Here is a 15,575-nt window from a genome sequence, read left to right on the forward strand (position 1 = left end):
TTATGGAAACCCTCAGCCAAAGGTTATGGTAAGTGTCTATATGGAAGAAGATGAGGGCCATGTGAGAGCGTTTTGGTTTTAATTGAACATGTTATTAACCCTAACCATACACTGTTCCCTCAATCTAAGTATTCAGAAGAGCAGGGACAGATTTGTTTTTACAATACAGGAATGTAAGGGATCTTCCATCTGCTGAAAACCTCAAAGGTCAATGCAGAAATGATCCCTGGAGAAGTTGTAGGCAGCTATGAAAGACCTGAGAGAGCAAAAGCCATCTTCCATGGCAAACAACCTGGTCAGAATGAAGGGTTGTGTCTGAATCAGACTCTCTCTTCTTAATGTAGAGGAGATGGACCAAACCAGGTCTAAATGGAGAGCTGTTCCTGGGAGCCTATGCTTGGTATACCATTCTAACTTGTGAAAGTGTCTCAGGAAGTAGGGGCAGCCTCCATCTCATGGGACCCTTGGATGTAACTATTAGGATATTGTGGTTGCCAAGGCAGTGACCTCATTCAGTTCCTGACAGAAGTGAACTAGCCTCACTTCCTTGGTGATGGAACTCTGAACTTGGTATCTAGGAACCCAGGGACCCATAGCCTGTCTGAGTCCTAGTCTCAGTGGTCTCACTTGTTTGGATTTACCAAGGACAGAGTCATTCTTTCTTCATACCTACTTATGTGAGGATGGCCAAATGCCAGGAGTACTCTGAAGAGGGGCATTTCCTAAGAAAGCAGGTAGTGGCTCAATGCTGGCTCCTGACAACTTCACAGAGTCGGCCAAGGTGACCAGATCTGAGGCAGTACAGGCCATTTTGGGGGTACACACTATGGCCCACCAGTCAGAGGACACTCTGGATAGTCACAGACCTACTTGGGGGAAGGAGTTTAATTTGTTGGTTTGGGTGGGGTTTGTGGTTTTGTCTCATTTTCTGAGAATAGGTAGGAAAGGTGGTTTGTTTGGTTTGGAGTGAACTGATTCTAGTAAGTTTTTTGACAACGTGAGTGTTTCTATGTCTGTGTATCCCACTGTGTTATTGGTTGTAGACTTTAGAAAAGGGAATGCATGAATGGATGTGTCCTGTCTAGTAGAAAACTTCCCAGCATTCATCCTGTTCAGTTTATGAATGGACTGTGGCTTGCCTTATCAATGGGCAACACCTTATATCTTCAAAAGTTCCTGTATTCTTCTTGAATTCTGTCCACTCTCCAGAATAGTCTCTAGGTTTGTGTCCAAAATATGTACCACCTCCAAGGTCTGTGACATGGCCATGTACTGGATAGCTGAAGGGAGTGGCAAGCATCTCAGAAAACTCAAATAGCAGTGTGACCAGGAATGTTTCAGTGGAGAAACCCTGTTTTGGGCCTTGTGCTTACATATTGTTCTGTTGCCCTTAACGTCAGGGAAGGTGTTTGCCTCAGGCCAAAACATTTGGAAGCTTGAATAAAAGAGTTTTCAAATGGAAATGAATGTGCATTTCCTGTGGCTCTTTGCTTAATTTCTTTGGAAAGGGATGTGTCTGAAACAGCCTCTTGGCCCTGTGTGAGGCTGTGGCTTTGATTCTAAGCACCTGATGGATCTAAAGAAAGATCCCATGTGTGCATCCAATATCAAAATGGCCAAAAGAGCAGTCATTGTGGATGAAGTCTCTTGCCTTCCTCTGTTAGGATACTGACTTCCATCAAGTAAGAATAGGGATCCTTTAGGTCAAATGGGTTCTTCAAAGCCCTGCAGTGGCTTGCCCATAGAGCTTGGGTTTTTTCATGCCTCCAATTAACAAAAAGAATCTAAACCCCACAGTCAGTAGGCATCAACTTGGAGAAGCAGAGCAGTATTAATGGCAGGCCTACTTGATCACTCCTGGTTCACAGGAAGGGCGTCCAGGCCAACCTGACTTTAGGCAAAAGAGGGCCAAGGCAGCTTATTTTGGAAACTGTCTTGGGCTGTGCCCCTCATGGAAAAGTCCAGCGAGATGTTATGATGAGTGTCTATATGGAAGAAGATAAGGGCCATGTGGGAGTGTTTAGGTTTTAATTGAGAGAAATGACTGGTTCCACCTGGGTTAAATTCTGGTGTGATTCCCCTTAGAGACTCAGTTCCTGAACTGACCTCAGAGAAGTATTGCCATGAATTGTGTAAAGATTTTAGGAGGTCACGCATGAGAGCCGCCCTTGGTAACTGAGATCTAGGCCCAGGGTGGCGTTACACAGTTCACTCGAAGTCTCAGCCAGATAATTACATGATTTTATTCTGAAAGACTTGGCAGCCACATTTGAGAGTCAAAACACACATGGACCTCACAATGGTCCTGGCTTCAAGTGACCTTTTGGCCACTCTTTGGGAATCCTTGCCTGTGTGAGTTCTCCAGAGCTTTCATTGAAATGAGCTTCCTCAACATTTAATGGTTTCTGAATGAATTGAAACCCCCAATGCCTCTAACTTCATCCTTGAAAAAATGGTTACATCAATACCTTGAAATTTTTAAAATTCCCATGACCAGGTGGCACTAGAGAACCTTTGGATGTCCTGTTGCTGTTCATGAGTATACCAGACAGTGCCTTGATTGACTGGGTTTCCTGAAAATGGTGTAGAACAGAGATGCCAGTAAGTTGGAGCCTGCTGAGTAGTGGGCCTACAGCAGTGGTGGGCAGGAGTGTTATAAAACATCAGTGGTACAGCCATGAGGATCTACCATTGGATTCCAAAGCTTGTGACTGACATGTTGCAGCCAGCAGACCCTTCTATGTAAAGACATCTTGTTATATGGAGAGGATTCAGGGCAATGTTCAGAATCAGGTTGCCATGGTAAAGGGGGCAAGTTATGTGGATAGAAGCATCTTGGTCCATTGTCCTGCAGACGCTGACCCACTCACGTGACAGAACTTTCTCCAGCACTGTGTCCCAGTTGAACTCCTTGTATTTCATGAAGAAAATACCAAACTCCCAGTGCAGCAGCAAGAAACACCACGAAAAGTGGAGGATGAACAAATTGCTTCAGAGTCTACAGGGGGAGACAATTAGTCCCTAGTGGCCACAGTTTACCTACAAAGAGAGAAAACAGCACTGCTGCCTCATGTTCTTTGGAAAATAAGATGCCATGTCCTCCAGGTCACATAGATGCAGACCAAGCTTTGATGGTCTCACTAGAAAGAAGCTAAAGCACCTGAAAAAAACATATATTTCAAGTGCCCAAACTCAGAGGCAATTTCTCTGAAAGTCTTTAGGCCAGAAGAGCTCCATGTTTGTGGAGTGTTTACCATGTCCCTTACTTTTGGAAACTCCTCTACCACCTCCAAGGTTGTGAAATCCTGAGCATTTTCCATTGAATAAATGTATTCAGAGATTTTCTAATTCTTCCCCTCTAATTGTGTCTTACTTGGGGCGAAGGTAATGTCAAGGCATTTTTCTGGATGAGAGTGAGAAGATTTTTGTGTAGCACATATTTACATACACATTGGATTCATTTTCAAAATTTCCATTCGAAATCCTGAATCCCTGATACTAACCACTACCCTACTAGACTCTGAATACTAATCCTAATAAGATTGAGTATAAAAACCCAAACAAAATAGAAATATTAGCAGTTCAACGGAGGCATGGTGTATACTTGGACTTGCCTTTTGCATTATGTAGGCTAGGAGTTATAAATCTAGTCAATTTTCTGTTGAAATAGTTCTCCATGTATTTCTAAAGTTAACAAATATGTGAATTCCTGTCTCCCTTTCTCTGCAGCCTACCCAGCACCTGTAATTTTATATGCACATATAGAATCCTACCTGGAATCACACATACGTTCTTGTGAGGTGTACTTGGCAGGTACAAATTGTTAGAGTAGCTCACTCTTCATAAACGCTGTTGGACCTGAAAATTCAACCAATGGGTGAACGTCCTAGTTGAAAAACTTTATACATAAATCCATGTTCAGTAAAATAAATATTTCTGATCTTTGTATGATATATATTTCATGGTCAAGTTTGATTGGCATATATATTTCTACTTTTTAAAGTCTGTGTGTGTGTGTGTGTGTGTGTGTGTGTGTGTGTGTGTGTGTATATATATATATATATATATATATATATATATATATATATATATATATATACTCTCCAGGTTTTTCAAAATATGAAATATGTGTCTTATTATACACTTCCTAAATTAATTCATATTCATGTATGTGGATTTGTAATCAACTTTTCACAAGATTATTCTCAGGAATACTCAAACACCTGAAATACATATTTGTTTCCTAGTACTGAGAACTATTTTCAGTGAATGGTGCATACAAATCCTTATATTTCTACAGTAACGTAGCAAGTCTAACATCAATGCAAATAGATTTATATGGGACATAATGTGTTTTTTGAAATTCATTTTTATTCAACACTGTTACATTGCGATTTCTTAAGTTTATGCACATCATAGGATACATATTTCCTTCACAACTTCGCAAATTTATAGGCATTTGTTTCATTTTAAATCACTTCCTGCTTCAGAACACATGTATTCCTCCATGTTTCTTGAATGGTCTTTTCACGAGACGTCTTTCCAAACACATTATATTCGATTTCGCTACTCACTTTTGAAGCAAAACTCACAACCCTTCATGATGAACCATAACCCAAATATTACCATTAGATGTATATTTGGTTTTAATGAATGTATGTATGCCAATATAAGATTCCCTGTATATTTTCATATATCAATTTCATATATCAATTCAATCCATTATTTAAAGTTGTAACCAGTTATACTATTTATTCACAGTATGGTCTATTCATGAATTATCTCTATACTCATAGACACAGGGTACACCTATTTGTACCCCCAGTACTAATTTATACATCTTCACATTATTGCTCCCAGAAATTGTGGAAGAAATACTCATGTCATATGATCTACATATACATGTTATCACAGTAATATTCTGGAAAGAAAATGCAAAGGTCACACTTATGATTGTACCAAAGCCTAAATGGAAAGTGAGCATGGATTACTAAAAACATTCCTGTTCAGGTAGCTAATGCTCTCCAATGTCAATCCAATTGGTGAATATGTATTTGTTTCCTCCTAAGATTATATATTCAACCTCAAGCCTGTTGAAAATGTGTAATCCTATCACGCACTTTATACTTTGCCTGATATTGTAATGTCTCTATTGATATATGTTTTCCTACATATTTTCCCAGTTTATCATTGTGACTGACTCTTCACATGTGCTGACATTTACATTCACTCTAACCGAAACGCTATTGCTAAAATAATTTCGTCCAAATCCTATAATCACTATTCTTTCTAAACTTACCCACACTCTTCCTATTCCTACTGACTATAGGTTTTTGACTGGATGTTCTCTTCGACATTCAATCATCCAAGGTACAAGGTTCTATGCCGTTGTATATGGATTTAACTGAAGACATCTCTGAAGAACGTAATTCAAAGCTAAGTATCCCAACCAAGGTCCCAATGCCCTTCTGGGCTTCAAATCTTACCTAGATTTCTGTTTTCATACTTGTATTTTACCTATATATTCTTGTAAATATCGCACTTTCCCAATACCATTATTAATCACGCAGAATGATTCCTAATCCAAATTGAACTTGTTTTTAACCCTAACCAAACACTGTTCCCTCAATCTAACTTTACAGAAGAGCAGGGACAGAGTTGGTCTTACAATACAGGAAGGTATGGGATCTTCCACCTGCTGAGATCCTCAAAGTTCCAAGCAGAAATGATCCCTGGAGAAGAGGTAGGCAGCTATGAAGGACCTGAGAGAGCAAAAGACATCTTCCATGGCAAACAACCTGGTCAGAATGAAGGGTTGTGTCTGAATCAGACTCTCTCTTCTTAAGGTAGAGAAGATGGACCAAAGCAGGCCTGTGTGGAGAGCTGTTTCCAGGTTCCTATGGTTGATATACCATTCTAACTTGTGAAACTGTCACAGAAAGTAGGGGTAAACTCCATCTCATGGGAACCTTGGAAGCAACTGTTAAGAAAGTGGTTGCCAAGGCAGTAAACTCACTCAGTTCCTGAATGAAGCCACCTACCTCACTTCCTTGGTGAGGGAACTCCCTGACCTTGGGATCCAGGAAGACAAGCACCAAAAGCCAGTCACAGTTCCATTCCCAGTGGGCTCTGTTATTTGGAATAACCAAGGACAGAGTAAGTCTTCCTTGGTACCTACTGATATGAGAATTGCCAAATGCCAGGAAAGCTCTGAAAAGGGGCATTTCCTGAAAAAGCAGGTAATGGTTCACCGCTGGCTCCTGACAACTTCACAGAGTTTGGCAAGGAGACCAGATCTGAGACAGGACAGGCCTTTCGGGGGAACATAGTATGGCCCACTAGTCAGAGGACATTCCGGATGGTCACAGACCTACTTGAATGAAGGAGGTGCATTTGTGGGTGTGTGTGTGTGATTTTGTGGTTTAGTCTCTTGTTCTGAGAATAGGCAGGAAAGGCGTTTTGTTTGCTTTGGAGTGTACTGTTTCTAGTAAGGCTTTTGACAAGGCGATTTGTTGCATGTCTGTGTATCCCACTGTGTTCGTGGTTGTAGACTTTAGATAAGAGAATGCATCAATGGATGTGTCCTGTCTAGTAGAAATCTTCCCAGGATTCACCCTGCCTAATTTATGAGTGGACTGCTGCTAGCCTTATGGATGGGCAACACCTATTATCTTCCTAAGTTTCTGATTTTTTTCTGAATTCTGGTTACTCTCAAGAATAGGCTCATGGTTTTGTGTCCAAGATATGTACCACCTCCAAGATGAGTGATATGGGCATGTAGAGGATAGCTGAAGGAAATGGCGAGCATCTCAGAAAACTCTGATATCAGTGTGTCCAGGAAAGTCTCAGTGGATAAACCCTGCTTTGGGCCTTTTTCTTATCTATTGTTCTGTTGCCTTGAATGTCAGGAAGGTCTTTGCCTCTGGCTACACCTTTGTGAAGCGTGAAGAAAAGAGTTTTCAAATGGAAATGAATGGGCATCACCTGTGGCTCTTTGCTTAATTGCTTTGGAAATAGATGTGTTGGAATCAGCCTCCTGGCCCTGTGTGAGGCTGCGTTGTAGATTCTCAGCACCTGATGGATCTAAAGAAAGATTCCATGTGTTCGTCCAAAACCAAATTGGCAAAAAGATCAGTCATTGTGGATAAAGTCTCTTGCCTTCCTCTGTTAGGTTCCTGATCTCCGTCAAGTGAGAATAGGAATTCTTTGGTCAAATGAGTTCTTCAAAGCCCTGCAGAGGCTAGCCCATAGGTGCTTTGGTTTTCTCATGACTCCAAATCACATAAAGAATCTATACATGACAGTCAATAGGATTCAAATTGGAGAAGTAGAGCAGTATTAATGGCCGGCTTATTTGATCACTCCTGTTTCACAGAAAGGGTGTCCAGGCTACCCAGACTTTAGGCAAATGAGGGGCATAGGAGCTTATTTTGGACAATGTCGTGGGCTGCGCCCCTCATGGAAACCTGCAGCCAGAGGATATAATAAGTGTCTATATGGAAGAAGATGAGGGCCATGTAGGAGTGTTTTGGTTTTAATTGTGGTTATTTGTGTGGCTGATGGAAGAGATGCCTGGGTCAACCTGGGCTTGAACTCCAGTGTTATTCCCCTTAGAGACAGAGATCTAGAACTGACCTCAGAGAAGTATTGCCATGAATTGTTTTGGGATTTAAGGAGGCCACACATGAGAGTCCCCCTTGGAAACTGAGATCTAAGTCCAGGGTGGCATTCGACCAAGCACTGGGAATCTCAGCCAGGATATCATATGATTTTATTCTGAAAGATATTCTTCTTCCACTTCCAAGGTTGTGAACTCCTGATCATTTTCCATTGCAGATATGTATTCACATATTTACTAACTCTTCTCCTCTTATTTTGTCTTGCTTGGGGCGAAGGTAATGTCGAGGCATTGTTCTGGATGTGAGTGGGAATATTTTTGTGTAGTACATGAAATCGTGTTTGAATTTTAGGAGGTCACGCATGAGCGTCACATTTGGAAAATGAGATCTAAGCCCAGGGTGACTTTCCACAGAGCACTGGAAATCTCAGCCAAGATATCACATGATTTTTTCTTAAAGACTTGGCAGCCATCCTTGAGAGTCAAAACACACATGGCCCTCACATTGTAGACCTCAATGGGCTTGGCTTCAGGTGACCATTTGACCCCTATTTGGGAAGCCTTGCCTGTGAGAGTTCTCCAGAGTTTCATTGAAATGACCTTCCTCATCATTTAATGGTTCCTGAATGAACTGAAATCCACAGTGCCTCCAACTTCAACCTTAAAAAATGGCTAGACAAATACCCTGAAATTTTTGAAATTCCCATGAACAGGTGGCACTGGAGAACCTTTGCATGTCCTGTTGCTGATCATGAGTATACTAGACAGGGCGTTGATTGAGTGGGATTCATGAAAATCATGTAGAACATAGATGCCAATAAGTTGGAGCCTGCTGAATAGTGGGCATAGAGCAGTGTTGGGCAGGTGTGTGATTAAAACATCTGTGGTGGGACCATGTGGATCTGCCATTGACTTCCAAATGGTTGTGACTAACATGGTGCAGCCTGCCGACCCTTCTATGTAAAGCATCTTGTTATATGGAGAGGTTTCAGGGAAATGTTCAGAATCAGGTTTCTGTGGTCAAGGGGACAAGCTATGTTGGTTAGAAGCCTGGTTCGTGCATTCTCGGCAGACCATGACCCACGACACATGACAGAACTCCCTCCATCACTGTGTGTCAGGTGAACTCATTGTATTTCATGAAGCAAATACCAACGTCCCAGTGCAACAGCAAGAAACAAGATGAAAAGTGGAGAATGAACAAATGGCTTCACAGTCCACATGGGGAGACACTTAGCCCCCAGTGGCCACAGTTTACCTACAAAGAGAGAACTCATAACTGCTGCCTCAAGTTCACTGGAAAATAAGAAAACAATTCCTTCATGTCACATAGATGCAGACCCAGCTTTGATGGTCTCACTACAAAGAAAGCTAAAGCTCCTGACAACAACATATATTTAAAGTGCCCAACCTCAAAGGCAGTTTTCTCAAGAAGTCTTTATACCAACAGAGCTCCATGTTTCTGGAGTGTTTACCCTGTCCCTTACTTTTGGAAACTGCTCTACCAGCTCCAAACTTGTGAACACCAGAGTATATTCCACTACAGATACATATTCATATATTTTCTAACCTTTCTCCTCTAATTGTGTCTTACTTGGGGCGAAGGTAATGTCAAGGCATTGTTGTGGATAAGAGTTGAAAGATTTTTTTGTAGCACATATTTGCATACACATAGGATTCATTTTCTAATTTTTCATTCAAAATACTGAATCCCTAACACTAAATCATACCCTACTAGACTCTGACTACTAATCCAAATATGATGGAGAAAAATAACCCAAGCAGAATAGAAATCCATGCAGTTCAGAGAAGGCAGTTGTATAGTTTGACTTGCCTTTTGCATTATATAGGGTAGGAGTTATAAATCTAGTCAAATTTTTGTTGACATAGTTCTCCATGTATTTTTAAATTTAACAAATATGTGAATTCCTGTCTCCGTTTGTCTGTAGCCTATTCAGCACATGTATTTTTATATGCACCTATAGAATCCTACCTGGTATCACATGTACATTATTGTGAGGTGGCTGACTTGACAGATACAAATCATGAGAAGAGATCATTCCTCCTAAACGCTGTTGGAACTGAAAATTCAACCTATGGGGGAGCTTCGCAGTTGAACAACATTATACACAAATCCATGTTCAGTAAATTAAATATTTTTGGATCTGTGGACGATATATATTTCAACATGAATTTCGCTTGGCATACATATTGCTACTTTTTAATGTCTCTGTGTGTATATTTGTGTGTGTGTGTGTGTGTGTGTATATATCTATATATTATATATATATATATATATATATATATATATATATATATACACTCTACAGATTTTTCAAATTTGAAATATGTTTGTCTTATTTTACACTCCCTAAATTCATTCATATTCATGTATGTGGTTTTATAATAAACTTTTCACAAGATTATTCTCAGAAATATTCATCCACCTGAAATGCATATTGGATTTCTAGTACTGACAACTAACATCAGTGAATGGTGCATACAAATCCTAATATTTCTACAGTAACTGACCCAGTTTAACATCAATCCAAGTAGATTACTATGGGACATGATGTATATTTTTTTTGAGAGAGAGAGAGAGAGAGAGAGAGAGAGAGAGAGAGAGAGAAAGAGAGAGAGAGAATTTTTTAATATTTATTTTTTAGTTATCGGTGGACACAACATCTTTGTTTTGTAAGTGGTGCTAAAGATCGAAACAGGGCTGCACGCATGCCAAGCGAGTGCGCTACCCCTTGAGCCACATCCCCAGCCCCATGATTTATATTTTGACGTTTATTTTCTTTCAACACTGGTACATTTCTATTTCTTCAATTTCTGCACATCATAAAATATGTATTTTACCCACAAGTTAGCAAAATCATTTGCATTTGTTTCACTTTCAATCACTTCCTACTTCAGAACACATGTATTCCTTTATGTTTCTTCACTGGTCTTTTCATGAGACTTCTTTCCAAACACATTATTTTCCATTTCCATATTAATTTTGAAGAAAAACTCACACACACTTCATGATAAAACATATCCCTAATGTTACCATTAGATGTATAACTCATTAGAATGAATGATTCTATATCAATATAAGATTTCTTATATATTTTCAGATATCAATTCTATCCATTATTTAAGTGGAACCAGTTATATTATTTATTCACAGTATTGTCAATTCATGCATTACTTCTATATTCATAGACACAGGGTACACCTCTTTGTTCCCCCAATACTAATTTATACATCTTCAAAATATTGCTCCCAGAAATGGTGGAAGAAATACTCATGTCACCTGATGTACATATACATTTTATCACAGTAATATTCTGAACACAAAATGCAAAAGTCACACTTATGATTGTACCAAAGTCTAAATAGAAAGTGAACCTGGATTACTAAAAACAACCATGTCCAGCTTCCCTAATGCTCTCAAATGTCAATCCTATTTGTGTCTACATATTTGTTTCTTTTTAAGATTATATATTGAAACTCAACCCTGTTGATAATGTCTAATCCAATCACTCACTTTATACTTTGCCTGATTTCGTAATGTCTCTATTGATATCTGCTTTCCTACATATTTTTCCAAGTTCATCATTGTGACTCATTCTTCACATGTGCTGACATTTACATTCACTCTCTAACCGAAACCCTATTGCTAAAGATCTTTTGGTCCAAATCCTATACTCACTCTTCTTCCTAAACCTACCTACTATATTCCTAATCCTTCCGACTATACCTTTTTGACTGGATGTTCTCTTCTACATTCAATCATCCAAGTAAATGTCAGGTGAGCGTCGGAAGAAGAGACCACCAAAAGTCTATCTCATGCAGCAGCAAAGGGTTTATTGGGGGTCCAGCATGCTGGTGCTCAGAGCTCACATGAATAGAGCACAGAGTCCTGAGAACAGCTTAAGGTGAGCTTATATACTTTCCTTTGAGAGCTCAGGGAGGAAAGTTTTTGATGTGTCACTGCGAGTGGGCAGTTTGCGTGCAACTGGGTGAGAGAGTACATTCTGCAGTTTGGCAGTTGGGGACAGCACACTCTGGGAACAAGATTGGCAAACATTTCTCAAGATTTCAACAGTGTTTTGTTTAGCATACAGAAAAACAGGAAGTGACAAGTACATATTTTATGAAACGTTCATTCACCACTTCTTATTCTGGCTACTTTTAATCTTAAAAGTGATCATTGGGGGGTGTCACATTCTATGTCTGCTAGTGGGGTATTACCATAATTTTAACTTGTCCAATTTGAGCTTGGAGAAAAGAAATTACATGGTTGAGCAAACAGGGTTTTATAGTTAGCAATAATATGAGGATTATTATTGGACTTGCCAGGGTTTATAAATGCGTAGTTAACCAGGGGGACTGTGTGAACCAAGATTCAAACCACCCTTTTTGGGCCTCTGTCTCTTGTTGACGCTATTCAATTCATCTTCTTAATTTACTCATAGATTTTTTTTACAACTCCAGCATTGTCGGCATACACACAATATTCTTCCATCAATGCAGAACAAAGGCCCTCTTTTCTCATGAAGTGGAGGTCCAAACCTCGAATGTTCTGTTAAACAACTTCACAGAGAGAGGTTAAAGATTCCTGCAAAGCTGTGATGGAGGTTTCTAATATCTTTAAGTTTTGGTCTATTGCTGTTTCTATTTAGGTTATTTGTACTGTCCCATGGACCAAGGCAGTGGTTTTTGTGCCCACCCCTGCAGCAACTCGTATTCCTAATAGGATGGCTAAAGTGAGGGATATATGTTCCCAGTGGAACCAGGTTTTGTGCCCCCCTATTTGATCTTCAAATGAACCTACGTCATGATAGAGCACTCTGGGAACATCTGCACCATTACACAATTAATCACATCTGTTGACCGTTTCATGAAAACATAAACAATGTTTAAGTATATAGAATTATACTGTTGTAGGGACAGACAAGGCAAGGCACGTAGGATAGTACCAAAGACAGGTAAAAAGTCCTATTTGGTTGCAACCAGATTCAGAGGGCATTACTTCTGTTGTAATCAATTAATCCCCTGAAACACAAGTTTAGGTAGTTTCAGAATTTTGTATCCAACATGTAAGGGAAGGGGCTCAGAAGTTCATAGCCTGCAGAAGTTTACAAAAAGCAGGTTTTTTTCTGTTTCTTTCCTCTGTTCTGCGTAAGTTAACTTTTCAAGGACACCTGGGTGAGGGAGAGCTTTTTATTCCCTTTATTGTTTCCCACTGCCATCTGTTACCATGGAGCCCAGTTGGTATCTTCTTTATCTTACAATTGTAGCCCTCTCTGGGAAGCCCCAGCTCAAGGCCAGAGGCCTTGTTCACATATTTTGTGAAAAACTAGTAAGGGGGTGTCTAGCTTACGAGTGCTGATTTTTTTTAGCCAGTTGCCTAGTAGAACAGGGCAACATGAAAAGAGGAAGTTTACCTTCATTGAACTCATTTATAGGGACTCTTTTGCTGAAAGTCCTAAAGTCAGCCATGTTGAAGATTTCTGGAGAAGGTCAGTTAAGACTTTTTGTGGGCCTGGTACAGAGGGGGAAGACAGGGAAGGTGTGGCTTTGAGCAGCTCCGTGGATATGAGAATGAGGTAGGAGAGATGTAAAAGAATAATGGGAAAGGGGTTTGGGATTTTCCTAGCAACAAATCTTGAGCAGTAGAACTGGTAGAGCAGAGGGGAAGACGGGAGTTAGTATCCCAAAAAGCCTGTGAGGGACTTTAAATTCTTAGTAACCTGTTTTCAGTGATGACAAAGCAACTTTAAAGGCCATTTTCATTACATCTTGGATAGGATTCTGAGGGCTCTCCTCAGCTGGTTTGAGCTTTGGGTTAGTTGGTAAGAGGACTTGGTGAGACCCGGTGTGGGCACTGACAGGAGAAGAGAGGAGTGAGGGAATTGAGGGGTAGCTCAGTACCTGCTCCCTCAGCAAGGGGGCAATGGTTTGAGAACTGGCAGATGTTCGGGCGTTGGTCTAGTAATTGGAGGGCAGAAATCAGGTTGCTGATGTGGGAGTAAGAGCAGAGAGTCTGGAGCACAAGGCTGCGGGTGAGGATCTATTGGAGAAGCATAGTTCAGGATGTGAGCAAAGGAGGGAAAAGGCCTAAACGTAAGGGAATCTCCTTTCACCCTTTTCAGCACTTGCAGAAGTTAAAAAGGTGACGCAGAATTTGAGGATCTAGAGACCCCTCTGGGGGCCATCGGTTTTTGTTGTCTAATTGGTAATATGGCTAATGCTGTGTACAGAATTTGATGAGGAGTTTGGGTTCAATCAGGCAGTCCCTGTATGCTCACATCCCCATTACTTACAGAAGAAGTCGGCTGTCCCCCCACACAGTCATGACTGTTTGTGGCTTTGATAGTCCGCCGGGCAAACATAGTAATCTAGGCTAGCCCACGTGCATCTGGCTCGCTTGTCCCTACATCCATAACATTTTTTTTTCCATTATCTATGGTATGGAAAGGATTTAATGGAATTTTAGTGGGTTCCTCTTCATCAGGGATATCCCAATAGGAAAGACCTATAGCCAGCTGACAAATGTCTGGGTGGAGAGATGGCCACCAGGTCCCTAAGTGGGCTGTATGTGAGACACAATACTTCTTGTCCAGTAAGATTTGTGATCAGCCATTGCTGCTGAACGGGCTGATGAGGGTTAGGACTACTGGTGGTCAAGGGGAGAGTACATAGCCTTATCCACACGGCAAATACACAATTTGAAAGGGTTACCTGTCTTTTCCAGTTTCCAGCCAGAGTCTGGACAGGGCGCAGGCTTGAGATGAGAGGTATAGATCCAGGAAGTGATTCTGTCTGCCATTATTTCTGTAGGTGTTATGAAGAGCACCTGCTATGGTCCTTTCCAGCAAGGTTCCAGGGATGACACGTGATGTCCACTTACAAAGTCTCTTACTTTATATCGATGTGCAGTCCCCTCGTCCTTAGGTTGGTAGGCAGTGGCCATCTGTTTTCACAGGTATCCCTGAGTTCTTTCAAGAGCTTTAAGTCTGTCAAGCCAGGGGGTGTCTAAGGGGATCGTTAGGTCTTAGAGTTTGGGTTAGGTCCCTTACTGGAGGAGGGGGCCCCATAGAGAATTTCATAGGGGGTGAGGTTACACAAAGAAAGAGAGGGAGTATTTCTTGCATGAAACAGTGCATAAGGCAGGAGCATAGTCCAATCTTTTTTGCCAGTCTGTAAGTTTAATTTTGTTATGGTCTCGATAATGGTTCTATTCATTCTTTCTACCTGTCCTAAACTCTGGTGTCAATAAGCACAATGTAACTTCCAATTAATCCCCAGGGTCCTGGCTAACCCCTGACGTACCTGGGCCACAAATGCCAGTCCATTATCAGACCCTATTACTTTAGGCAGGCCGTAACTTGGGAAATATCTTCGAGGATCTTCTTGACCACCATTTGCGCTGTTTATTTTTTTCTTCTTTCTTTCTTTCTTTCTTTCTTTCTTTCTTTCTTTCTTTCTTTCTTTCTTTCTTTCTTTTTTTTGTGGGGAAGGCTTCAATATATCCTGAAAATGTATCTACAAAGACTTGGAGATATTTAAGTCCATAACTTGCTGGCTTAATTTCAGTAATGTGAACTTCCCAGAATTGTCCTTGTCTGGTTCCTCATAGGTGCTCTCCTGCAGGAAGCTTGGAAGGGTAAGCATTAACCAATTGATGGACCCAACAGGCTTTTGTTACCCATTCAGTTATTACCTTTCGCTATGAGTCATTTAGTGGAAAACTCTGTTCTTGATACTTCAGGAATGAATGCAGTTTCCTTGAACCAAGGTGAGTGAGTTGATGTATATTTTCTACTGATATATTTAGAGCCATGACTAAAAGAGCTTTTACTGAAGAATTTAGAAATTCCACTTGGGAGCCTTCAGGGTTAAAAGTTATTTTAGCCTGGAGCTTTGTGTGCAGATCTCTGCCCATCAATGGGGCCGGGCATTC

Source organism: Callospermophilus lateralis, chromosome 12 (assembly GCF_048772815.1).
Source record: "Callospermophilus lateralis isolate mCalLat2 chromosome 12, mCalLat2.hap1, whole genome shotgun sequence".
NCBI lineage: Eukaryota > Metazoa > Chordata > Mammalia > Rodentia > Sciuridae > Callospermophilus > Callospermophilus lateralis.